We start from the raw sequence: 26177 nt of genomic DNA, 5'->3' as shown, positions 1-26177 counted from the left end.
AACAGTGTTCTTCAACCACCGGTCCACGGACCGATGCCGGTCCACAGAATAATTATTTTATTTCTGCCGGTCCATAAAAGGTTGAAAAACACTGCATTAGACTAAACCAAGCCATCATTCCAGACATGTTTGAAATCATAAAGTCTTCTTGGGCATCGGCACAGCACTTTGAGTGACACTAATCCCCAAAATGTGAGTGAAATGTGATCCGGGAGTTAAATCGCCAGAGCTAAAAAGCTGTAGGATTCTTTCACGGAGGAGTAACAGTCAATTCCTTTATTAATACAAATACAGTGTCTTATATACCGCAGTTTTCTGCATGGAATCTATGTGGTTTACACTAAAATTTAGATCACGTTTTTAAGTTACATTAGCCCCTTTTTACTAAACTGCGCTAGCGGTTTTTAGCGCAGGGAGCCGCGCCGAATGCTCCGTGCTGCTCCTGACGTTATGAGTTCCTATGAGCGTCGGGAGCAGCGCGAGGCGTTCGGCACGGCTCCCTGCCCTAAAAACCGCTAGCGCGGTTTAATAAAAGGGGCAATTGTTTGCAGGAGCATTGGATTAGGAAGGAGGGGGGGGGGGGGTGAAGGGTAAGACAGTGACTATAGTGAAAAGAGGTGTGTCTTCAGTTTCTTCCAGAATTCAAGGTAATTGATTGGTTGTCTTAGGTATATTGGCAGTTTGTTCCAAATAAGAGGCCCTTGGCATTCGAAGGCCATTTTGAATATTTTCTTTTGCGGTACTTGCTGAGGACGACATGTGATCCGCATGAAAACACACTCATTTGCTGGCGTGTTCTAATTCCCGTTTTCTTTCTTTACGTCGCTCAGTTTTACATTTTTATATGAAATACAACGGAACCCCCCCCCCCCCCGCTAGAACACATTCTGCAATAATGCAAATTCGCATATAATGTGATAAGTCAACTTGACTACTGCAACATCGTTTACTTAGCTATCCCCCAAAAAGAATATGCGACGCTTACAACTAATGCAAAATGCAGCGGTCGGACTTATCTTCGGGCTGAAGAAATTCGATCATGTGACACCTTATTACCGGCCGTTGTACTGGCTACCGACGGAAGCACGCGTAAAGCTTAAGTTCGCCCGCCTCTGCTTTAAAGTACTGTATGGACTAGCCCCCAAATACTTAACGGACCTTTTTTTCCTTCTCCACCAACAGACACAAGAAAAGCTCACATTCGAACTTCATTCCCCCCCCCCCCCCAGTTAGAGGTTGTAAACTGAAAAAACACCATGAGCATCTTCTCTCACACCAAGCAGCATTATGGGGTAAAGACCTAGAACAATTGCTCTCCCCCACCACTTACATGGAATTCAGGAAGCGCCTAAAGACATTTCTGTTCCTGTTGTGTCTAGAGCAGTGGTTCCCAACCCTGTCCTGGAGGAACACCAGGCCAATTGGGTTTTCAGGCTAGCCCTAATGAATATGCATGAAGCAAATTTGCATGCCTATCACTTCCATCATATGCAAATCTCTCTCATGCATATTCATTAGGGCTAGCCTGAAAACCCGATTGGCCTGGTGTTCCTCCAGGACAGGGTTGGGAATCACTGCCCTAATGAATATGCATGAAGCAAATTTGCATGCCTATCACTTCCATCATATGCAAATCTCTCTCATGCATATTCATTAGGGCTAGCCTGAAAACCCGATTGGCCTGGTGTTCCTCCAGGACAGGGTTGGGAATCACTGCCCTAATGAATATGCATGAAGCAAATTTGCATGCCTATCACTTCCATCATATGCAAATCTCTCTCATGCATATTCATTAGGGCTAGCCTGAAAACCCAATTGGCCTGGTGTTCCTCCAGGACAGGGTTGGAAATCACTGCCCTAATGAATATGCATGAAGCAAATTTGCATGCCTATCACTTCCATCATATGCAAATCTCTCTCATGCATATTCATTAGGGCTAGCCTGAAAACCTGATTGGCCTGGTGTTCCTCCAGGACAGGGTTGGGAATCACTGCCCTAATGAATATGCATGAAGCAAATTTGCATGCCTATAACTTCCATCATATGCAAATCTCTCTCATGCATATTCATTAGGGGTAGCCTGAAAACCCGATTGGCCTGGTGTTCCTCCAGGACAGGGTTGGGAATCACTGGTCTAGACAACTGACCCGTACTTCTTCCCCTCCTCAATATCGGTTTTCTAGACCTTTTACCCTCTCTCGCTCTCTTCTCCTATGTTCAATCATTTTGTACCTTCTCTTAATCTTTTGTAAACCGCATAGAACGTCACGGTATTGCGGTATATAAACTGTTATTATTATTATTATTATCATTGAAGTCCCTCCCCCCTTTTTAAAAGTTTTTATTACATACGGCCCTGCTGTCAGCACTCCGTTTCATAAGAACATAAAAATTGCCGCTGTTGGGACAGACCAGTGGTCCATCGTGCCCAGCAGCCTGTTCACGCGGCAGCCCTTAGGTCACAGAGCCCTAACTGAGACTAGCCTTACCTGCGTACGTTCCGGTTCAGCAGGAACTTGTCTAACTTTGTCTTGAATCCCTGAAGGGTGTTTCCCCCTATAACAGCCCCGGAAGAGCGTTTCAGTTTTTTACCACTCTCTGGGTGAAGAAGAACTTCGGTCTGGCTACGCTGGCACTTGCATGAAAAACACTCCAGGGCAACGTTTGGCTACACCGGGGGGGGGGGGGGGGAAGGGGGGAGGAGGGAGGGCAATAATGTTTTATAGACCCCAATCATTTCATTATAGCGGACTTTCATTGTAAATAGTATATAACTGCATGAGGTCCAACAAAGTGGAGTTAAACACCCCTCCCCCCCCAAAAAAGCCACTAATTAAACAATAATCTTTATTAAAATTTAAACAAATAAAACACTCAACATGGCCAGGTTTCACCCCTATGGCTGCATTAACGGTAAAACATGCAAACAGCAAATAGAAATAAACACATCACAATTAAAATCAATTAGGAAAATAAGAGAAACAGAGATTTTTTGTTAAATCCTTATAAACAAACCAATAAATAAATAAGAATCAGGTAAACCATAATCAAATGAATAAGCACATGAATTAAATTAAGCCATAAAAGAATGCAAAATAAGACTTTCTATGTGTTGACAACCACAACCCTTTGGACTGAAATTACATACCAAGCTGAGAGTAGAAGCCAACACATTCACCAAAATGAGAAAGAACAACCAAACAAAAACAAATCTGCTCCGAAGACTTTCTCAGCCAAAATGTATTGTAAGTAAGTGAGAATTCATGAATAGATTCCCATAGTCATGTGACACTCGGTTTCATTGAGATGCCAAACTCCCATGCTCTGTGTCATACGGATGATGACTTATCCATGTGCACACCCATCCCAGAGCACCTGAACGGATAACCTCCAGCACTAAATTTAGGCAGTGGTTTCCACCTCTGATGACATCTGCAAGGAGTCATTTTTTGTGCCAGCCACAGCAGACTCACACTTATGTATAGGACACCCCAAGTGCTAAAATATGTCTACTGTCGGGTCATTTTCGATATCGTCCGATTTGGAAGTCCTGAGAAATGTGTCCACACTTCGGATGCCATAATCGTCCATTTTCGAACTCTAGACTTCCCGAAAATTGCCTATTTAGATGTCTCGGCCATTAGAGCGAACAATCTTAGGATGCCTAACTTTTTTGACCCTTTTTGACCCCCCAAAACCATCCAAGTTCAAAATGTCCAAATCCAGACCATTTGGATGTGGGAGGGGCCAGCATTGTAATGTACAGGCCACACAGACATGTTGAAAGAGCAGTGGGTGCCAGATGTACATCTCACCATAACCCCCTTATAATTCACGGTGAGCCCTCCAAAACTCCCCCAAAACCTACTCTACTCACCTGTCTACTGCCCTAATAGCTCTTTTGGCTGCAGGTGGCATTTATATGGCAGTATAGTAGGGTTTTCCACCATAAATATAGTGTTTAGAGTGGCTTATGGGCCTGGGTCCTACTCTCTATGGCACACTAGCCTACCCACTAGGTTACTAAGCTTTCCCATGCTAGGCGCGGCTGTTTCATTCAGATTTTTGTAGGGTGGGAGGGGATCAGTGACCATTGGGGGAGTGGGGGGGTCATATGGTCTGTTTGGATACCTTTTTGGCACATAGACGCTATTAAAACAGGTCTAGCTCCAAATGACTAAGTTCCATCCGGGATGTCTTACAAAAATTTTGATTATCACCACATGATATCCAAGTCTAAGCAGGCTCCAATAACCCCCCCTTGAATTTTGAATGCACAGCGGCTAGGAAGCCTAGCAAGGCATCCAGAAAGTTGGTTTAGAAAGTTGGTGCTTGGAAGTTTTGGCGATTAAGATGTCCAGGTACCGGTTTATGCTGATTTTTGGACGTCTCTGTTTTCTTGACGGTAATTGGGCTTTTATCTTGGATTTGAAAAACCACTAGAGGCGGAGCAAGACGTATTGACTCTGGCAGCCTCTTCCAAGCATATGGCACGGCAAGACAGAAGGGATGGAGTCTGGAATTGGCAGTGGAGGAGATGGGTACAGGTAAGAGGGACTTAATAAACAGAGTTCACGGGGGGGGGCAGAGGGGGAGATAAGTGAGGAGAGATATTGGGGAACTACAGAGCGAATGCCCTTGTAAGTCAGTAAGAGGAGTTTAATGTACAAAATGATGCAGGACAATGGGAATAAGCTGGTGGGCTAAGTTTAACACTCCTTATAACTCTTACCTTTTTTTTTTTAATACATTTTTTTTTATAATCTTTATTAAATTTTCCAACTACAATTGTGCATACAAATAATTCATGTACATATAATATTACATGAAAAGCACAATAAACTTACATATAGTAATAAGCAATTCTTTTCCCCACCCTTCCACCTATTAATCAAGAAAATAAATACCTACAAGAAACTATCTAAAAATTCCCCCACACAATTCCAGTACCAACCCCTCCCCCTCCCTCCCACCCTGGACGTGTATGTTTAAAGGTCAGTAAAATAAAGTCAGCTATCATTCCTTACAAAATTTAGTCAACGGCTCCCAAACATCCATAAATTTCCTGTACCTTCCCTACATTTTTAAAAAAACTTCTGATCCAAGTGATGCAATAAAAATTTTCAAAAAAGAAAAATAGATAAGTCAATGCAAAATGAAAATGTCAATAATCACAGCAAGAACAACCTCTACAGTATTTTGAACAATTTAAACAATTCAACATATCTTAAATAATTCATGCCCCCCCCCTTTTATGAAGGTGCATTAGCGTGGTTTTATCACCAGCCATGGCAGTAAAAGCTCCGAAGTTCATAGACTTCCTACGAGTGTCGGAACTTTTTCTGCCACAGCCAGTGATTAAAAAAAAAATGCTAATGTGGGTTCATAGAAGTGGGGGGGGGGGGGGAGAAAATCAATCTAAAAACATCAATTTAAGATGAAGAAAAAACCCAAATCAGAAAGAGCACAATCTTTTTGGAAGCCTTAACTCCCGCTCACTCTCAGAAACCTATACCCATTGTATCATTCCTTTTGTCAGAAGTTCTGCAACTCTGAGATGTCCTGTCCGTCCGTCCAAATTAGATTGTAAGCTCTTCTGAGCAGGGACTATCGATTGAATGTTAAATGTACAGCGCCGAGTAAGCCTTTCAGCGCTATAGAAATGATAAATAGCAGTAGTACAATCTAAAATTTAAAAAAAATCAATTTAAAACGAAGAAGAAAACCATTCTAAAGTTAAAATAAAATAATAGCAAAAATGAAAAGTTTCCTGCGGCGATTACCAGATCCGGAAAATGGGACCATCAAATCCTAAAAACGTTATCAGGTAACTTTAAGACATTTTGCTAAATTATCTGCCGGTGTTCATTCCTGACATCTACCACCCTCTCAGGAAAGAAGTATGAGTTCACATTTCTTCTCAGCAGTTCTGCTTCCGACTTCATATCCCAACTCCTTGTCCCGACGCATCCCAGTCTATGGAAAATGCTATCCTCCAATCATTTTATTGTCCGGACTTTCAGGAGGTCGCTGTCCACGACTACGCATTTCCGTTCTCTGCATCATAAAATAATGATTCCAGGTTCCCTAAACGGAGACGTTAAAATTCGAATTCAATAGACCCCCTGGATATCGATCGCCTCCGTCCACCCTCTTCTTTCATGCGGATGCTCAAGAGTTGTTCCAACGGTAGGTCATTTAAGACACAAGGAACGACACTTCCTTCTCCCCCTTCTAAAACTGCGAAAGATGAACCGAACCCATCCCAAAACTACAGGTAATTCAAGAAACGAATAGCTCCGTGTGTCTGCTGTTTCACTGGAGATTTTCTAGACATTTGTCATTCATCTCTCTCTGTTTCCCAATTTAATTAATTTAGTTAATTATCCCAGTTAGCAAAAGAAAGGCCTCTATCATGTGATGGCTCATACTTCTGTAAAATAAAAATATTTTGGGCTAAACCTGAGTCATCCAGCTCAGGATAAAAAGGAGGGGACGGGTGTCTGTGCTGTCTCGGGTATAAAAGTGTCAGCTTTAGGAGAGGTGTTCTATAAACTTTGTTAATCAAATATATTTCTCTCTGGGAGGCTGAACGTTTGTCTCTAAAGGACTTTGCTGAGAATGGGACACAGAATGGACACACCTAAACCTCTGAGGACTATAATCATTTTAATGCTTCTGTGCATTTACAGGGCAGGTAAGTGAGCTTCAGTAATAATTCATAGGGACCATGATTTCGTTGATATGGTTAAAAAAAAAGTGTAGTTACTTTTCTCTAAAGCGATGAGTTACTGGCAAATTAACTCCAGAGGCAGAAATTATTCTGCCAAAGTGATTTATTATCCGATTGTTTCATTCATGGCATAATTCAAGGCGGTTTTATTCTCGCTTTCTCTCTACTGCTCTCTATAGTATCATAACAAAAAAAGAGAGAATTAACTGCCAGTTTTTGAAGGTACAAGGGGGCCACTGAAAAGTTCTCAGCCCAACCAACAAAGTTGGGGCAGTCTCCATCGAGGGCTATACACTTTAGTTCAGCGATTTTCCTCTTTTTTTTTGTTCCGTATTTTTGCGACGGAAGTGGGAAATCACTGGACTGAAGTGTATAGCCCTCGATGGAGACTGCCCCAACTTTGTTGACTGGGCTGAGAACTTTTCAGTGGCCCCTCCTATTGAAATCATTAGGCATTTAATTTCTTTTGTTAAATAAGAACATAAGAACATAAGCAGTGCCTCTGCTGGGTGAGACCAGAGGTCCATCACGCCCAGCAATCCGCTCACGCGGCGGCCCATCAGGTCCAGGACCTGTATAGTAATCCTCTATCTATAACCTTCTATCCCCTTTTCCTTCAGGAAATCATCCAATCCCTTCTTGAACCCCAATACTGTACTCTGTTCTATCACACCCTCTGGAAGCGCATTCCAGGCGTCCACCACCTTCTGGGTGAAGAAGAACTTCTAGCATTGGTTCTGAATCTGTCCCCTCTTAATTTTTCCGAATGCCCTCTTGTTCTTGTAGTTTTCGATTGTTTGAAGAATCTGTCCTTCTCCACTTTCTCCATGCCCTTCATGATCTTGTAATCATCGAACCTAGGCTTTACAGAGAGGCCTGGAAAATGTGATTCCGGGGAGAATGTTCATGACCTTCCTTCACAATTAGAGAGTTCTTCTTACTATTAAACTGAAATCTCACAGCTTTAACTTAACAGCTATAACTTCGCGCAACCTCCATATCCGTAGGATCCGCATCCGTGGATTCAACCAACCGCAGTCCGAAAATCATCGGAAAAAGAAATTCCAAGCCAAAGTTATGTAACCTCCTCCGTTTCACAGATCCAGCATTCATTGTTTGAATATCGTTAGCCTCGCGCCTCCTTTATTTGCTACTTGTGTTGTGTGACCCGTTGCCTCTGTGATACACGGCTCCTAAAGAGCAATTAAGTGGTTATAGCAATCCCTCAAAGGCTAAGAGGGAGCATAAAAAGCCAACGTAGATGATCCATCTGACTTCCTTTCAGAAGGTTCAAGTTAGCCTGATATCTCACTGCCTATGGTTCCTGTTTCATTTAATTCACAAGAAATCTCTAATTCTAGGAGCTCTCAGAAATATAAACTTGGCTTTCCAACTGTTAAAGGAATTAAAGCTATGGCCAACTTTTGTCGATCATTTTCTGTTTTATTCGGAAAAGTTTGGAATGACCTTCCTTCTATAATTAGAGTTCTCTCTCATCTACCCACTTTTCGTAAAGCATTAAAGACATATTTATTTCAGAAATTTACCAATGATCTTTCCTTTTCAAATAATCAATCATAAAAGTTAAAATTTTAGCCTAAAAGATATAGTTTCTGCTCTAATCTTCTGTATAATCTTATTAATATTTTGTTAACTGAGTCGAGCCCTCCTGTTGGGACTGGAACCAATCCCCTGTTGATAGGGACGACTTTATTAGGTTCCTGGGTGAACGTTCAGGCCTGTGATTCTCCAAATATTTTGTGGAGTGTTATTGCGTATATCCGAATGAAGTTTAATAATGTCACACTCACTTATCCCGTTCCTCGTGCAATCTTTAGTCTAATTCATAATGTCCAAATTCTATGTGAACACATTGTCTGTCAACCGACTGCGGATGACTGATTATTGTCACTAGATAGGTAGGAAGGTAATTTAAAAGCCATCTGCATGGATAAACAGAGGTTTATGTGCAGATTTATTTCGTTTCCTATCTCGTCCTCCTCGAAGAGCCCAGAACGGGTTACAAAAGTACTTCCGCAGTTGGACGACAGACAATGTGTTCACACAGAATTTGGACATTACGAATTAGACTAAACATTGCACGAGGAATGAGATAAATGTGTGTGACATTATTAAGGTAAGCAGCAGGAAGTTGGTGCCGGTGGCCCCTCCCCCCCCAAGACGGTGTCTAAGGCGGTCTGGTCCCTGCCCCCTCACGACACCACTGTCCTCTGGACCTTGGTTATGTCTTTTTGAAGGTGCGGTGCCAAAGACTTACCGGTAGGCCTCCTTTTTCCCGCTGGCCCGATCAATTTAATAATACACATAAAATATATCTAGGACTCAAAATATGGGAGCTATTTTGGGTCCTAGAAGTATTTTATGTGGATTATTAAATTGTATTTTTAATAAAGCCTGCATCTTGAACATCACCATCTCCACCGCGTTTTTTTTTTTTGCTTCCAGCTCCAATGGTTAAGCATGTTTGGTTATGAGAAAAGATCAAATTGCTTAAAGAAGACAGCCAGGGACGCTTCTGAGACAAAATCGTGCCCACCGTTCCGTTCTACAGCGCTGGCACCGCGAGGAAGGCTTGTGATTGAAGATGGTGCAGTTCCGTTCCGCAGCACACTGCCAGTTTCACGACATTTTTGAGAAGCATTTTGGGGGCTGGAAGCTTCGCCTCGCTTCTCGCTCTGAGTAAGCTCAGCGAACTTGCAAAATCTCCACCCGCAGAGAAACGTCAACGTTTTCGCTGTCAGGAGTATAGTTGCAGGAGGAAATATTTTTTCACTCAGAGAGTCGTTAAGCTCTGGAACGCGTTGCCAGAGGATGTGGCAAGAGCGGATAGCGTAGCTGGTTTTAAGAAAGGTTTAGACAAGTTCCTGGAGGAAAAGTCCATAGTCTGTTATTGAGAAAGACATGGGGGAAGCCACTGCTTGCCCTGTATTGGTCGCATGGAATATTGCTACACCTTGGGTTTTGGCCAGGTACTAGTGACCTGGATTGGCCACTGTTAGAACGGGCTAATGGGCTTGATGGACCATTGGTTTGACCCAGTTAGGCTATTCTTATGTTCTTAAGTGTTTGCATGCAGAAGTGAAAGAGAGGGCGACCTGCCCGCCCTTTGCTCTGTTCTGTAGCTGGTAAAAGAAGAAGGCCAGACTCGGTGGCGTGGCGAGGGTGAGAGGTGCCCCTCCTCCACTTTTATCTCCACCCCCCACCTCCGCTCCTTCCCCCGCTCCTCCTGCCACGCACGCACCCTCTTCCTTTCCCGTGTCTCTAGTTGGTCACTGCCACGAGTAATAACTTCGCCGTGCTCCTCACGACCCCAGTGGCTCCCCCTCTGGTGTCACTTCCTTTTCTTAAAAAACAAGGTCAGCTCCGTGCCAAGAGGTCAGATTACTGGGAAGGGCAGAGACTACACAAGGCGATAGATACCTGAGATTATTGATAGAAGGTCATAACTTTTTATTTAATATTCACGGCTACTGAGTGTAGTAATAAGAACTTAAGAACATAAGCAGTGCCTCTACTGGGTCAGACCCGAGGTCCATCGTGCCCAGCAGTCCGCTCACGCGGCGGCCCAACAGGTCCAGGACCTGTGCAGTAGCCCTCTATCTATACCCCTCTATCCCTTTTTCCAGCAGGAAATTGTCCAATCCTTTCTTGAACTCCAGTACCATACTCTGTCCTATTACATCTTCTGGAAGCGCATTCCAGGTGTCCACCACACGCTGGGTAAAGAAAAACTTCCTAGCATTCGTTCTGAATCTGTCTCCTTCCAACTTTTCCGAATGCCCTCATGTTCTTTTATGTTTTGAAAGTTTGAAGAATCTGTCCCTCTCTACTCTCTCTATGCCCTTTATGATCTTGTAGGTCTCTATCATGTCTCCTCTGAGTCTCCGCTTTTCCAGGGAGAAGAGCCCCAGTCTCTCCAATCTTTCAGTGTATGAAAGGTTTTCCATGACCTTAAATCATTTGTGTTGCTCTCCTCTGGACCCTCTCAAGTATTGCCATATCCTTCTTAAGATACGGTGACCAATACTGAACACAGTACTCCAGATGCGGGCGCACCATTGCCCGATACAACGGCAGGATGACTTCTTTTGTTCTGGTCGTAATACCCTTCTTAATAATACCCAACATTCTGTTTGCCTTCTTCGCGGCTGCTGCGCATTGTGCTGTTGACTTCGTTGTTGTGGAATGCAAAGTGTAGGATTTGTTTTATTTTCACAATAAATGGGATTAGACAACAAGAGCCACATGAGCAAAGGAGTCTGGATAGAAGGCCTTAAAAAATCATGAGCGGGGGGGCGGCAGTGTAAATCAGAAATGGTGATTTATCTTTGTAACAAAATGAGTTACTGCACCATGAAACTAATAGGGAGCAGGTCAGAGAAAGTTCTTTTTCACACAGCTTACTATTAAGTTGTGGAATTGGTCGCTGAAAGATACGGTCAAGGAAATTAGCCTAGCTGGGTTTAAAAACCGTGGATGTCTCGAATAAGAGGACTGGGGAGCTGAAGCCTTCTCACAGACCAGGCAGGCAGCCAGCACTGGAACATTAGAAGTATAGCCTGAGACCTAGGCAGCCCCTGGGGTGGGGGGGGGGCATGGGAAATTCTACCGAGTGCTATATAGGAAAGGATATGCCTACTTCCCTTCATCAAATATGAACATAACTAGGTATATATATATATGCATAAGCATACCCATATTGGGACAGACCGAAGCTCCATCAAACCCAGTATCCTGTTTCCAACAGTGGCCGACCCAGGTCCAAAGTACCTGGCAGGAACCCAAAGAGTAGCAACATTCCAGAGCTGAGATTGTGATGTCATAATGCCTCATTCCACCAATCCCTAAGAGCTACTTCATCAGTGATGTCACAATGGCTTGATTGTCCTATACTTGACTCACATAAGAACATAAGAGTTGTCATACTGGGACAGACCATAGGTCCAGTATATTGTTTCCAACAGTGGCCAACCTAGGTCACAAGTACCTTATAAGATCCCAAAGAGTAGCAACATTCCAGAGCTGAGATTGTGATGTCATAATGCCTCATTCCACCAATGCCCAAGAGCCAACCTCAGCAGTGATGTCACAGTGAATTGACTGACCTATACTTGGCTCACGTAAGAGTTGCCATACCGATACAGATCACAGGTCCATTAAGTCCAGTATCCTGTTTCCGGAAGTGGCCAATCCAGGTCTCAAGTACCTGGCAAGATCCCAAAAGAGTAACAGATTTTATGCTGCCTATCCTAGAAATAAAAAGTGGTTATTTCCAAGTCCATCTTAATAATGACTTATGGCCGTTTCTCTTAGGAAATTATCCAACCTTTGTTTAAACCCTGCTAAGCAAAACAGCGGCTCTTATGCTTCCATAGAGGTGGTATAAATACTGCACTTGAATGTGGGAGATATGCCGGTAACATAATATGCTATGTCAGGGGTGGGCAACCCTTTTTTTTAATCAAGAGCTACAACCCAGTCGAATTTTCAAGATTATCGAAATGAATATGCATGAGATTGATTTCCATACAATAGAAGCAGTGCATGCAAATCAATCTCATGCGTATTCCTTGTGGAAACCGTGAAAACCCGACTGGGTTGTGGGTGGGCTTCGAGGACCATGGTAGCCCACCCCTGTAATAAGTTGTGCCCACAAGTCCTGGAGGAAAAGTCCATAGTCTGTTATTGAGAACGACATGTGGGAAGCCACTGCTTGCTCAGGATCAGTAGCACTGGAATGTTGCTGCTCTTTGGGGTTCTAGAATCTTGTTACTTTCTGGGATTCTGGAATCTTGCTATTCTGTATGGATTCCGGAATCTTGCTATTCTGTATGGAATGTTGCTACTCTTTGGGTTTTGGCCAGGTATTAGGGACCTGGATTTGCCACCGCGAGAACAGGCTACCCAGTAAGGCTATTCTTATATTCTTATGTTCAAGTGTACGCTTGCCTTGAAACTATGTGCTTTTAAAGATAGGCGTGTAGTTATAGTATAGGACATAAACAATAGCAGTAACACACATGTATAAATATGTCTGTATTGAAACTGTCTCAGAAAACGCTAACTCTATATTGTAACACCTTTACAGAAGCTCATGTATCACCATTACAGAAGCTCATTTAAGCTGCTCTGAATTGACTCCCCAGTCATTAGTAGCAGTATAGAAGCTTTGAATAAACAATATGTGCTGGCATGCAGGCCAACCACTCATGTCCTTGGCACTTAACCATGGGCACCTCCCTTACAGAATTACCCAATAGGAAGGTAACTGAGGCTGCTTGCAGATGCAAATGCCACACCTTCTGCCTTTAATTGGTCCAGACAATCTTACTGAACCAATCAACAGCCAGAGGTATGGATCCATATTGTCTAGTTCCTGTCTAGGATAAACAGCATAAAATATGTGATTGGTGAAGGAGCTCAGTCTAAGAAGATAACAAAGGGAGACATAGAGATGAAAAAAATAATAGATTGTGTGTAAGTGAGGAGGAAATCAGGAGTGGGAGGGGACAAGAGTGTGAGCACGGGCAGAAATCAAGAATATGTGTGTGGGGAGGGAGTTCTTAGAAGAGAGTGTATGTGTGAAAGTAGGGAGCACAAGAATGCTGGGATGAAATTAACAAATGAGTGAATAACTATTTCAATGTCTCCTTAAATTCACAATTGAATCCCACCACCACAGCAACTCAAAGCTCTTCAACCACAACCATTAGTACTACTACTCCATACCCCTAAACGGCCCAGGCTGTGTTGGGTGGACGGTGGCCTGGATCCATCTTTTGGAGCGGGTGTTGTTGCGCTTGTTGACTGGGGTGAGGGGCGTGCATGGGGACGAGTGGTTGGTGGAGTGTCTGATGCGAGGGGGGGAGGAGAGTTAGAGTGGGGGTTTTGGGGTTCCGGTTGTGTATGAGTTTTGGGGTTCTTGGTTTTTCATGTTCAAGGGATATTAGGGGGTGGATAGGGTCTGGGATTAGGTTTCTTTGGGTCGGGGGGCCCTTCCTGGGACACTGAGGCATTATATGAGGCTGTCTTGAGATCGGGAGATGGGTTCAAATTCTGCTAGGTTGCTCTTGGGGGTTTGTCCAGTTCTATTCGCTATTTTGGGGGGGTTTCTGTGGAGGGGGCGTCTGTAGTGATTGGGTTCCTGTGGGGACCAGAAGGGTTGGGGTGGATGGGATGGGAGGAGTTTAGTGGGGTAGGATTGGTCTGGTTGGGTTTGGGGGTTGGGTTGGGGTGGGGGGTGGGTGGGGGTGGGTTGGTGTTGGGGGGGAGGGGAGGGGAGGGTGGGGAGGGTTGTTGTTCTTGTTCCATGGTGACCGCAGGCACTGGCTTCCGCAGGACTGTGGCCTTAGGAGGGGGACTTGCTGGGACGCCTCTTCCTGGGCTTTTGAATTTTTTGATTCCTTGTTGGGTATTTTTGTTTCATTTTTATGTCCCTTAAGTTATTATCTTGGAATGTGGGGGGCATTCATTCCCCAATAAAGCGACAGAAGGTGCTTCGACAGCTGCGGAGGAGCCGGGCGGACGTGGCCTTTTTGCAGGAGACGCATTTGACTGCTGCGGAGCATGCCAAACTGCGCACCTGGTGGGTGGGGGATGTCCTGGATTCCCCGGCGTTGGGTAAGAGGGCTGGAGTGGCTATTTTGGTGGGTAAACATCTTCATTTGGAGGTACAGACTGTCCTTAGGGACCCGGAGGGTAGGTATGTGATAGCCTCGGTTAGTTTGAACTCTAAACCTTACATTCTCTGCAACCTTTATGCTCCCAATAGCCCGGGCGTGGGTTTTTTTCATCATTTAGCAGACCTTTTGTCGGTTTATGGAGATGTTCCTCTGTTGGTGGGGGGGGATTTCAATGAGGTGGCGGATCCTCTTTGGGATAGATCGTCGGGGGTGGGGAGGGAGTCTCGGAAATCTGCTACTGGAATTGAGATTCTTTGTGCCTCCCTTGACTTGGTGGACGCCTGGAGGGTCTTGCATCCCTTGGAGAAGGATTTCACTCACGTTTCTCGGGCCCATGCTTCCTTATCTCGTATAGACTATATTCTCTGTTCCCGCTCTGTGTTTGCAGAGGTCGTAGAGTCTACGCTGGGGCCTATTGAGGTATCGGACCATGCTTGGGTGGCGTTGGTATGGCAGTTATCTCGGACGCCGGGGACCCCTCGGGGTTGGCGCTTTCCTTGCCACCTATATCGTGATAGTAAATTTCACGAACATCTGGTAGCCCGGTGGCGCTCCTTTCAGGATACCAATGCAGCTCATTTTGGTACTCCTTCGTTGGCTTGGGAGACGGCAAAGGCGGTCCTTCGGGGTGAGATTATTTCCTATGCTAGTTTTCAGCGTAAAGCGCGCACGCGAGAGCTGCTTCGGCTGGAGAGACTGGTTTCTTCTCTCCGTCGACGCTACGGCACCACTCGGGCACTCCCGGATAGGGCTAGATTGCTGGAGGCTCAGTGTGCGCTTAACTCTCTGTTACACCAACATGCTCGTCGGTCTATGGAGCATTATAGGTATCATCTTTATCGTTTTGCGAATAAGAGTAGTAAGTTTCTTGCAAAGCTAGTTCGACAGCAGCGGGGTAGTTCGCGTATTGCTTCTCTTCAGACGCGGAACTCGGAGATAGTGCATACTGATGGAGACATCAACAGGGAGTTGCGGGATTTCTTTGAGAACTTGTATTCTGCTCCCTCTGACCCTCTGCTAGATGGGGAGGTATATTTGGCTGGACGGGATCTCCCGACTCTTTCAGCTTCCTCTCGGGAGCAGTTGGAGGCGGAGGTTACTGCAGGGGAGATTGAGCGGGAGATCCAGGCTAGCGCTTTGGGTAAGTCTCCTGGCCCGGATGGGCTACGTAGCGAGTTTTATAAGATATTGCGAGCTGAGGTGGCGCCTTTGTTGGCTTCGGTGTTTAACGAGGCGGTCGGTTTGGGGGAGCTCCCTCGCCACTTGAATGTAGCACAGATTATTGTTCTGTTGAAACCTGGGAAGGATTCGACTAGACCCGAGTCGTACAGACCGATCTCTTTATTGAATTTTGAGGCTAAGCTTTTTGCTAAAGTTTTGGCCACCCGTCTTGCCTTGGTACTCCCGAGCCTTATTTCTGATCAGCAAGTGGGTTTTGTGAAGGGACGTGCGATTGCTAAGAATGTCCGCCGTATATTGGCGGCTTTGGAGCGGACCGCACAGGATCAGGTGCCTTCTTTGATGATCAGCTTTGACGCCGAGAAGGCCTTTGACCAGGTGGATTGGGGCTTTATGTTCGAGGTCCTGCGAGTGTACGGTCTCGGCCCCTGGTTCATTCAGGCGGTGCGGACTCTTTATGAAAACCCGGTGGCCCGTGTGTGGGCCAATGATACCCTTTCTGATCCTTTTCCAATTTGTAGGGGTACTCGCCAGGGATGCCCCCTTTCACCTTTGTTGTTTGTCCTGACTCTGGATCCTCTCATTCGGGATGTGCAGGATAACCCAGACATTATGGGAATGGTCGTGGGGGCTCATCATTTTAAACTGGCGGCTTTTGCCGATGACCTCTTGGTTTATTTGACGGATCCTCGGGCCTCCCTTCCTGCTCTTTTGGAGTGTTTTCGTGAGTATGGGGATTTTTCTGGTTTCCGTTTAAATAAGCAGAAGTCGGAGGCTATGGCGTCTCCGGAATCTTTGCGGGTGGAATGGGGGCCGGATTTTCCTTTGCGCTGGGCGGGATCCTCTTTTCGATACCTTGGTATTTTGTTGTCTATGGATGTCTCCGCGCTTTACCGTTTGAATGTTGATCATTTGTTGCAGGGAACTAAGGGGCTTTTACGGCGCTGGTTGAATCTACCGCTTTCCTTGATGGGCCGTGTTCATCTTTTTCGCATGATTATTTTCCCGAAATGGTTATTTGTCCTGCAAACGCTTCCATTCTTTCTTTTGGAAAAAGATATTTTGGGTCTTCAGAGACTGGTGATTTCATTTTGCTGGGGGGGTAAGAAAGGTAAAATGCATCGTTCTTTCCTTCAGGGGTCCTGGGCACAGGGAGGTTTGGGTCTTCCCTCGATTCGTTTGTATAATTTGGCATGCTTGCTTCGGCATGTCCGGGATTGGCTCTTTTTTGGCTCTCAGCATACTGATCGGGAGTTGGAGGTTGATTATTTTTTCCGTGGGCTCTGCCTTATCTTTTACAGTGGGACGGGAAGGTGAGATTGGGGCCTGGGGCCCGTAGCTGCTTGGTGGAGCCGCTTCGTCGGGCTTGGAGATGTGTTTCGCGGATGTGGGGTCACTCGCCTTTTAGCTCTATTATGCTGCCCATAGTGGGCAATGCGGCCTTCAGTCCGGGACAGGACAATGTTGTTTTCAAAAGGTGGGCGAGGAAGGGACTCCGAACTTTGGAGCAGTTTCTCCAGATGGATGGTAGCGCTGTTCCTTTTTTGACTCTCCAGGCGTCCTGGTCTTTGGGTGCGACGGATCGGTTTGCTTATATGCAGCTCTCACATTATGTTGCCTCCTTGCCCAGGGACTCATTGACCCAGTCTTTTGCTATCACTGTACGCGATTTTTTCTTTGATGCTCAGTGGGATTGGCTTTCTATCTCTCAATATCATCGCCGATTGGTGGCTCTGCGGCCTCGGAGGGATTATCAGCGGCTTTTGGCATCTTGGGCCCGGGACCTGGGATGTCGCCCGCGGGTGGCGTCCTTGGCTCCTCTGGTGCGCCGGATACCTCGGGTGGTGCAGAGCGCCGAGCTCCGGGAATGTCACTTTCGGGTCTTACATCGGGGATATGTCTCGCAGCAGCGGGCCTTTTATTTCGGATGTGCCCCTACGGCTATTTGTCTGAAATGTCACCGGGTTGATAATTCTTTGGCACATGGGGTGTGGCTGTGTACTTCCATTTCTGCCTTTTGGATGGAGGTCCGCTGTTATTTGGAATCTTTGGTAGGTTATCGGCTCCCCTCATCGGTGGAAGGGACTATTTTTTTGGCGGAGGGCTATTTAGGCGGCCGTTCTGCAGGGGATAGCCAGCTCATTCGTAAGGGCTATATTGTGGGAATGAAATGTATTCTTACTCATTGGCTTCAGGACTCCCCGCCCACCATCTGGTATTGGCGCAATAAATTGCATCTTTTAATGGACTGGGAGTCCATGTCCGCTCGGTTCTCTGGGTCTCGGAGCAAGCTTTTTCTGTCTGTTTGGGCTTCTTATTTGGATACTTTGCCCCCTGTGATAAAGAGCCAGGTGGTCAATCGCTTGCGGAAGCCAGTTGCCCCTGTCTTGCCTGTGGGTTGAGGGTGGGGTTTTGGGGGTGGGGGGTGTTGGGAGGGAGCGGTTGGGGGGTTGTGTCTAGTATGGATTTGGAGGGCTCCAGGCTATCAGAGTACAGGCCTGGACTCTCGCTGATATTTGGGATTTCTAGTTGGGTGTTACCATGTTCATCTGTATTGTGGCATTGTACTGAGAAAATGATTGTGTTCTCTCTGTTCTGTGTATATCTTTCATTTTGGTGAATAAAAAGTTTATACTAGTACTACTACTCCAACCACTGCCACAACCTCTACTACTACTACTACTCCAACCACGGCCACCTCTACTACTACTCCTACTCCTACTACTCCAACCACTGCCACAACCTCTACTACTACTACTACTCCAACCACTGCTACTACTACTTCAACCACTGCCACAACCTCTATTACTACTCCAATCACGGCCACAACCTCTACTACTACTACTACTACTACTACTCCAACCACTGGCACTGGAACAACCACCGGTACTGGAACAACCAGTAGCACCGAGACAACAGGCACTGGAACAACTGGCACTGGAACAACAGGTACTGGAACAACCAGTAGCACTGGGACAACAGGCACTGGAACAACTGGCACTGGAACAACAGGTACTGGGACCACTGGTACTGGAACAACAAGTACAGGGACCACCGGTACTGGAACAACAGGTACTGGGACCACTGGCACTGGAACACCAGGTACTGGGACCACCGGCACTGGAACAACAGGTACTGGAACCACCAGTACTGGAACAACAGGTACTGGGACCACTGGCACTGGAACAACAAGTACAGGGACCACCGGTACTGGAACAACAGGTACTGGGACCACTGGCACTGGAACACCAGGTACTGGGACCACCGGTACTGGAACAACAGGTACTGGGACCACCGGTACTGGAACAACAGGTACTGGGACCACTGGCACTGGAACAACAGGTACTGGGACCACCGGCACTGGAACAACAAGTACTGGAACCACCGGTACTGGAACAGGTACTGGGACCGCTGGCACTGGAATAATGGGAGGCATTGTATAAACATTTGTGGGTAAACCTCATTATACCGGCAGTAGACTGTCTCATTCCTCCCCCACACATTACATTACATGTCTTATAAACCCAGTGGTGTGCACTGCAGTGAGGCCTTCAGTGAATCCTCAGCTCAACAGTCCTGCTTTTTTATTTTTTTGATTACTTTTTGCTTGATGCATTTTGATTTGTTGAGTAGGCAGCCTGCTTAACCAGTCATATTGCATCAAACAAAAAAACAAAAGCAGGGTTCTTGGGCTGGGGATTCTCCGAACCCCCTGAAGGCCTTGACAGTACTGATCTGAATTTGATTGGCTGAGCAGCATCTGCCTGTTGCCTGCTCAACCAATCAAATTCAGAGCAGTACCCTCAGGGGGAAGGGTGAATCACCTGAAGGCCCTGACTGCATGATACAATAGATGAAACACTTTTTGAGCAAAAAAAAGTGTTTGGAGATGTCCTAAATAGAAAACAACTTCTTAATAGCCTAACTGATGATGGCAAGGCGTTCCAGATCAAAGCAGCCTGTTAAGGTAGAGATGATGATAACAACAACAATTTATAGCACTTAATCTCCTTTATGGTGGAAAAACTTAACAAAAGTTGATTTAGAGACATGCAAAGTATTTCCATTTAAAAGATGGGAAACCCCCCACTCCCCAGCTATATATGAAGATACATAGCCATAATGAGGCCCCTTTACACTAGCTTAGCATATGCTAACAGAATTATCATGCGCTAAAAGCTAAGAAACCTATAGGTGTAAAATAGGCTTCTTAGGATTTACTGTGTGCTAATTCTGTTAGTGTATGGTAAGTTTTGGTCAAAGGGCCCCAAAGTGATTTAAATATTAGAGTTCAAAGTTTAAATTTAGCTTCAATAGGTAACCGAGGTGAACCATTTGGAGTCTACTAAGTAGAACATCCAATGTACACCTAGAACATCTAATGCACACCTATAACATCCAATGCACACCTAGAACATCCAATGTACACCTAGAACAACCAAGGCACACCTAGAACATCCAATGTACACCTAGAATGGCTTAGATTGAGTACATGGCATCCAAATTTGGGCAGTGAAAAAAAATGTGTGCTGAGCGCTATTATATAAACAGTGTTCAGAGTTGGGCATTGTTTATAGAAGAGCATGTCGGGCCAGATTCTATAAACGGTGCCTAAGCACGCGCACATTGCAGACGCCACTCCGTGCAGTTGTCAACCAACTTCTAAGCACAGCTTATAGAATCACGTCTAACGGCGCCTAATCAAACATTGACATCACTAGGTGCCCTAGAGGTAGGCGCCGGTACATTAGGCCAGGTTTTATGCCTAGCGACACCTACGTCAACCATGCCTATTCTCCAGCCCTAATCACATCTACTGTTCAGGTAGGTGTTGTCAGGAATCAGAGGGTGCCATGACTTAGGCTTCGCTAGCGCCACTCTGAGTTCTGCGCGGAACTCTTAATCAGTTATTTTTAAAAAAAAAATTTATCAATTAACTTCAATGGCGCAGTCAATTACCATGCTAACTGAAACAATTTGGGTTGCGTGCAGATTTTACCCCCTCTTTTACAAAAGCCGTCGGTGTGGGCCGGTGCGGTAAATGCTCCGACCCCCATAGGAATTGAATGGGGACACCAGGAAATACTTCTTTACCGAGAGAGTGATTGATAGATGGAATGGTCTTCCACGTCAGGTAGTCGAGGCTAGTAGCACGCTCAACTTCAAGAAACGATGGGACAAACATGTGGGGTCGCTATTGAGTTATGATATAGGATAGTTTCTCGAGGGTGGAAGGGATCATGATTGGGCAGACTAGTTGGGCCGTTGGCCCTTTTCTGCCGTAATATTCTATGTTTCTATGTTTTTAACTAGGGCACTGTTTGTAGAATCTGGTCTATAGTGTCAACTTTGAGGCATGAGGATTTATACCAACTGAAACCTGGTGTAAATTCTGGCACATAAATTAGGCGTGAATTCCCAAAATTCTAAAATATGGCACCCATCTTTAATGAACACCCTTGACCCACCCATGCCCCTCCTATAGCCATCCCCTAGTCCCATCTGTACGCTAATAAATTTACACACACATCATAGCCCGATGCAAGATGATCAAGTACATCCAAAAGGTTGCCAATTATCACCTAACTACTGGTGATAATAGGTTCAGGGCTCAATAAATTGTGTGCAGAGATTGGGGGCACACCCAAATTTGCATGTGCAATGTTGAGCACTATCTATAGAATTGGGGGTGGGCCTCGAGATTTCTCTCCAATTAATGTTGTCATTCCAGTGGACTTCTCTCTTCTTACTTTCTCAAGACTTCTATGTTCCTCTCCTTGTGCTCTCTTCTCTACCTCCTGTTTCCTCACTTTCCCAAGGCTTCTATCCATCTTCCACCCTTTGCCTCTGCTTTACAACCTCCTGCTTCCTCTCTCAGTATCTTTTGCATTTTTAACTCACATCTCCTGTTCCAACTTTTCTTTCCATCTTCTTACCTATCCTTTTTGTTCTTCTAACTCTTATCTCCTCTCTGTCCCAAGTCATCTCTCCATCCCCTTCCTTGTCTTCTTTGCTCTTCTGTTGTCTCCTCTCTGTCCCAAGTCATCTCTCCATCCCCTTCCTTGTCTTCTTTGCTCTTCTCTTATCTCATCTCTTCATCCCCTTTCTTGTCTTCTTTGCTCTTCTGTTGTCTCCTCTCTGTCCCAAGTCATCTCTCCATCCTCTTCCTTGTCTTCTTTGCTCTTCTGTTATCTCCTCTCTGTCCCAAGTCATTTCTTCATCCCCTTCCTTGTCTTCTTTGCTCTTCTGTTATCTCCTCTCTGTCCCAAGTCATCTCTCCATCCCCTTTCTTGTCTTCTTTGCTCTTCTGTTGTCTCCTCTCTGTCCCAAGTCATCTCTCCATCCCCTTTCTTGTCTTCTTTGCTCTTCTGTTTTCTCCTCTATGTCCCAGGTCATCTCTCCATCCCCTTTCTTGTCTTCTTTGCTCTTCTGTTGTCACCTCTCTGTCCCAGGTCATCTCTCCATCCCCTTCTTTGTCTTCTTTGCTCTTCTGTTATCTCATCTCTTCATCCCCTTTCTTGTCTTCTTTGCTCTTCTGTTATCTCCTCTCTGTCCCAAGTCATCTCTTCATCCCCTTTCTTGTCTTCTTTGCTTTTCTGTTTTCTCCTCTATGTCCCAGGTCATCTCTTCATCCCCTTTCTTGTCTTCTTTGCTTTTCTGTTTTCTCCTCTATGTCCCAGGTCATCTCTCCATCCCCTTTCTTGTCTTCTTTGCTCTTCTGTTGTCACCTCTCTGTCCCAGGTCATCTCTCCATCCCCTTCTTTGTCTTCTTTGCTCTTCTGTTATCTCATCTCTTCATCCCCTTTCTTGTCTTCTTTGCTCTTCTGTTGTCTCCTCTCTGTCCCAGGTCATCTCTCCATCCCCTTTCTTGTCTTCTTTGCAATTCTGTTATCTCCTCTCTGTCCCAGGTCATCTCTCCATCCCCTTCCTTGTCTTCTTTGCTCTTCTGTTATCTCCTCTCTGTCCCAAGTCTTCTCTCCACCTCCTTTCTTGTCTTCTTTGCAATTCTGTTATCTCCTCTCTGTCCCAAGTCTTCTCTCCACCTCCTTTCTTGTCTTCTTTGCTCTTCTAACTCTTTTCTCCTCTCGCTCCAGTCTTCTGTTATCTCTTCTCTATCTCAATTCTTCTCTCCACCTCCTTTCTTGTCTTCTTTGCTCTTCTGTTATCATCTCTCTGTTCTAAGTCTTCTTTCCTCCATTCCCTTCCTGTCTTCTTTGCTGGTCAAACTCTTATCTCTTCTCTGTCCCGTTTTCTCTCCATCCTCTTCCCTGTCCTCTCTGCTCTTCTAACTCTTATCCCCCTCAGCTTAGATGAAACAGTGTCTGTATGTTGTGTGTGTAAAGAGTAGCCCCACCCATGCCCCTCCTGTGCTATGTCCATGTGAACATCCTCTTGCATTTGCATGCTATCCCCTGGATTCTATATATGGCATCCAGATTTGGGTGTGCTCCCGAAAAGTGTGCACAAATGAATTGGCCAACAAGTTGTTAGCCATCAATAATTGAATGCTAAAACCAATTGGTACTGATGTTAATTGGCACCAATTAGGATTTGCTCAAGCATCTGGATGCGCACTATTCTACAAGGCTGGGCGCCTAGATCCCATAGAGTGCAACTCCAAAGAGGGTGTGGTGATGGGAGGGGCTTGAGGGGGGTCAGAGATGTATGTAAAAGTTGGGTGTGGTGTTATAGAATAACAGGTCTCTGTACCCAAGTTGGGCGCCAAAATTTACACTGGATTTCAGCCGGCGTAAGTCTGGCGCCCAGAACTGGGTACAGGAACCAGCGCTAAGCATCTGCCCTTTATAGAATAGTGCTTAATGCTTATATTTCCTGGTGCCAATTTTTGAACACAATGTATAGAATTCTCCCCACACCACTCTTACAGAAATAATACTGTTTAGTAGTGGCATATGGTCAGAGCCTTCAGGGGATTCGCCCCAATCCCTAAAGGCCCTAAGGGCAATGCTCTGAATTTGATTGGTTGAGTAGGCAACAGGCAGATACTGCTCAACCAATCAAATTCAGATCAGTACTGCTAGGGCCTTCAGAAGGTTCGGAGAAACCCCAGCCCAAGAGCCCTGCTTTTTTATGTTTGTTTACTTTTTCTTTGGTGCAGTTTGACTGGTTGAGCAGGCTGCCTACTCAACAAGTCAAGCGGCATCAAGCAAAAGGTAAACAAAAAAAAAAAATACTAAAGCAGGGCTATAGAGCTGGGGAATCACTGAATCAAGTGTATGAAGATGAAAGTGAGGTAAATCAATCTTAACAAATCTGAAACTTCACCTCACTCTACTAGAAGAGGAAATGAACAATTCTCTTGCTGAATCTGGATTACCTGATGCAAATTGGTTTGTCTTACTTCTGAAAAGATTAGAAGAAGATGAAATACTTTTAAAGTTTGAATCACTGAATCCCCTGAAAGCCATCGCTGACACCACTGTTGTTTAGGTACTTCAGGCAAAAATTGACCTACAAAAGGGACAGTGGCATGTAAATATGGCTGCCCTGTCATAGAATGGCTTTTTATTTAACCATTATGTATTTGTTCAGTCCTCTATAGCAAAAGTTTGGTCCTAATTATCATTTTACTCACATTCTCATTGCAGCTGAAGAAGCTTCTGGGAGTGGCCTGCCAGTTTGGGCCATTATTCTGATCTGCTTGGGTGCCATATTAGCGTTCGTGCTGTTACTGTGCCTCTGTTTCTATGTAAGTATATCCATGCCGGCTAAGAGCAGTGAAGGAGTCAGGGATTCGCCTTCCTCTGTCAAAAGACATTTGGTTGAGGCCTTGGACAAGTCATTTGATTGTCTTGAGAACAGGCAGAAAATTCTAGAGTTTCAGGCCAATTAAGCCCTGATTGAGATGGGGAAATCCTTTGTTTATTCCTAGGATAAGCAGCATAAGATCTGTTTTACTCTTTGGGATCTTGCCTGGAACTTATGACCTGGGTTGGCCACTGTTGGAAACAGGATACTGGACTTGATGGGCCTTTGGTCGGTCCCAGTATGGGAATTCTTATGTTCTTATGTGAGCCAAGTATAGGACAATGAAGCCACTGTGACATCACTGCTGAGGTTGGCTCTTAGGCATTGGTGGAATGAGGCATTATGACATCACAATCTCAGCTCTGGAATGTTGCTACTCTTTGGGTTTCTGCCAGGTACTTGGGACTTGGGTTGGCCACTGTTTGAAACAGGATACTGGGCTTGATGGACCTTCGGTCTGTCTCAATATGGCAACTCTTATGTTCTTATGTAGAACATGTAAGGGCTGAAAATACCAGGGGGAGCTCCATAAGAACATAACATAAGAACTGCCATATTGGGACAGACCAAAGGTCCATCAGCCCAGTATCCTGTTTCTAACAGTGGCCAACCCAGGTCCCAAGTACCTGGCAGAAGCCCAAAGAGTAGCAAAATTCCAGCGCTGAGATTGTGATGTCATAATGCCTCATTCCACCAATGCCCAAGAGCCAACCTCAGCAGTGATGTCACAATGGCTTGATTATCCTATACTTGGCTCACGTAAGAACATAAGAGTTGCCGTACTGGGACAGAACGAAGGTCCATCAAGCCCAGTATCTTGTTTCTAACAGTGGCCAACCCAGGTCCCAAGTACCTGGCAGAAGCCCAAAGACTAGCAAAATTCCAGAGCTGAGATTGTGATGTCATAATGTCTCATTCCACCAATGCCCAAGAGCCAACCTCAGCAGTGATGTCACAATGGCTTGATTATCCTATACTTGGCTCACGTAAGAACATAAGAGTTACCATACTGGAACAGAGTAAAGGTCCATCAAGCCCAGTATCTTGTTTCTAACAGTGGCCAATCCAGATCCCAAAGAGTAAAACAGATTATACGCTGCTTATCCTAGGAATAAGCAATGGATTTCCCCAAGCCATCTCAATAATGGCCTATGGATTTTCCTTTTAGGAATTCATCCAAACGTTTTTTAAACACCGCTAAGCTAACTGATTTCACTACATTTTCTATTAATGAATTCCAGAGTTTAATTACATGTTATGTGAGGAAATATTTTCTCTGGCTTGTTTTAAATCTACTACTTAGTAGCTTCATCGCATGCCCCCCAGTTTTGGAAAGAGTGAACAAATGATTCACATCTACCTTTTCTACTCCACTCAATATTTAATAAACCTCTATCATATCACCCCTGAGACATCTCTTTTCCAAGCTGAAGAGCCCTAGTCTCCAGCAAAAAGCAAAGCATGCAGGGGCTAAAAATGCCAGAGGAGACTTTGGCAAAATACAGAGAATGTAGGGGATGAAATTACTAGAGGAGACGCCAGAGGAATTACGTGACTGACTGATGCCCTTTCTGATCTTACAGGCTCTTAGAGGTAGATGCGGAGGGGATAGCGGATGGAGTTCGTCCTTCCCAAATAGGAGTCTCAGCAGAGATGGCTGTGGAAATCCTTCTGTACCTACATACACATCCGACTGCCGTCGTATGTCTGGGATCACGCTTGACGAGCTGGGCGGATGTTCAAGGCCTGCAAACTGTCATGGTGGAAACACCCCAATGTCCACATGTGGTTA

Source organism: Geotrypetes seraphini, chromosome 12, assembly GCF_902459505.1.
Source record: "Geotrypetes seraphini chromosome 12, aGeoSer1.1, whole genome shotgun sequence".
Lineage (NCBI taxonomy): Eukaryota > Metazoa > Chordata > Amphibia > Gymnophiona > Dermophiidae > Geotrypetes > Geotrypetes seraphini.
This window is presented reverse-complemented; position numbering follows the sequence as displayed.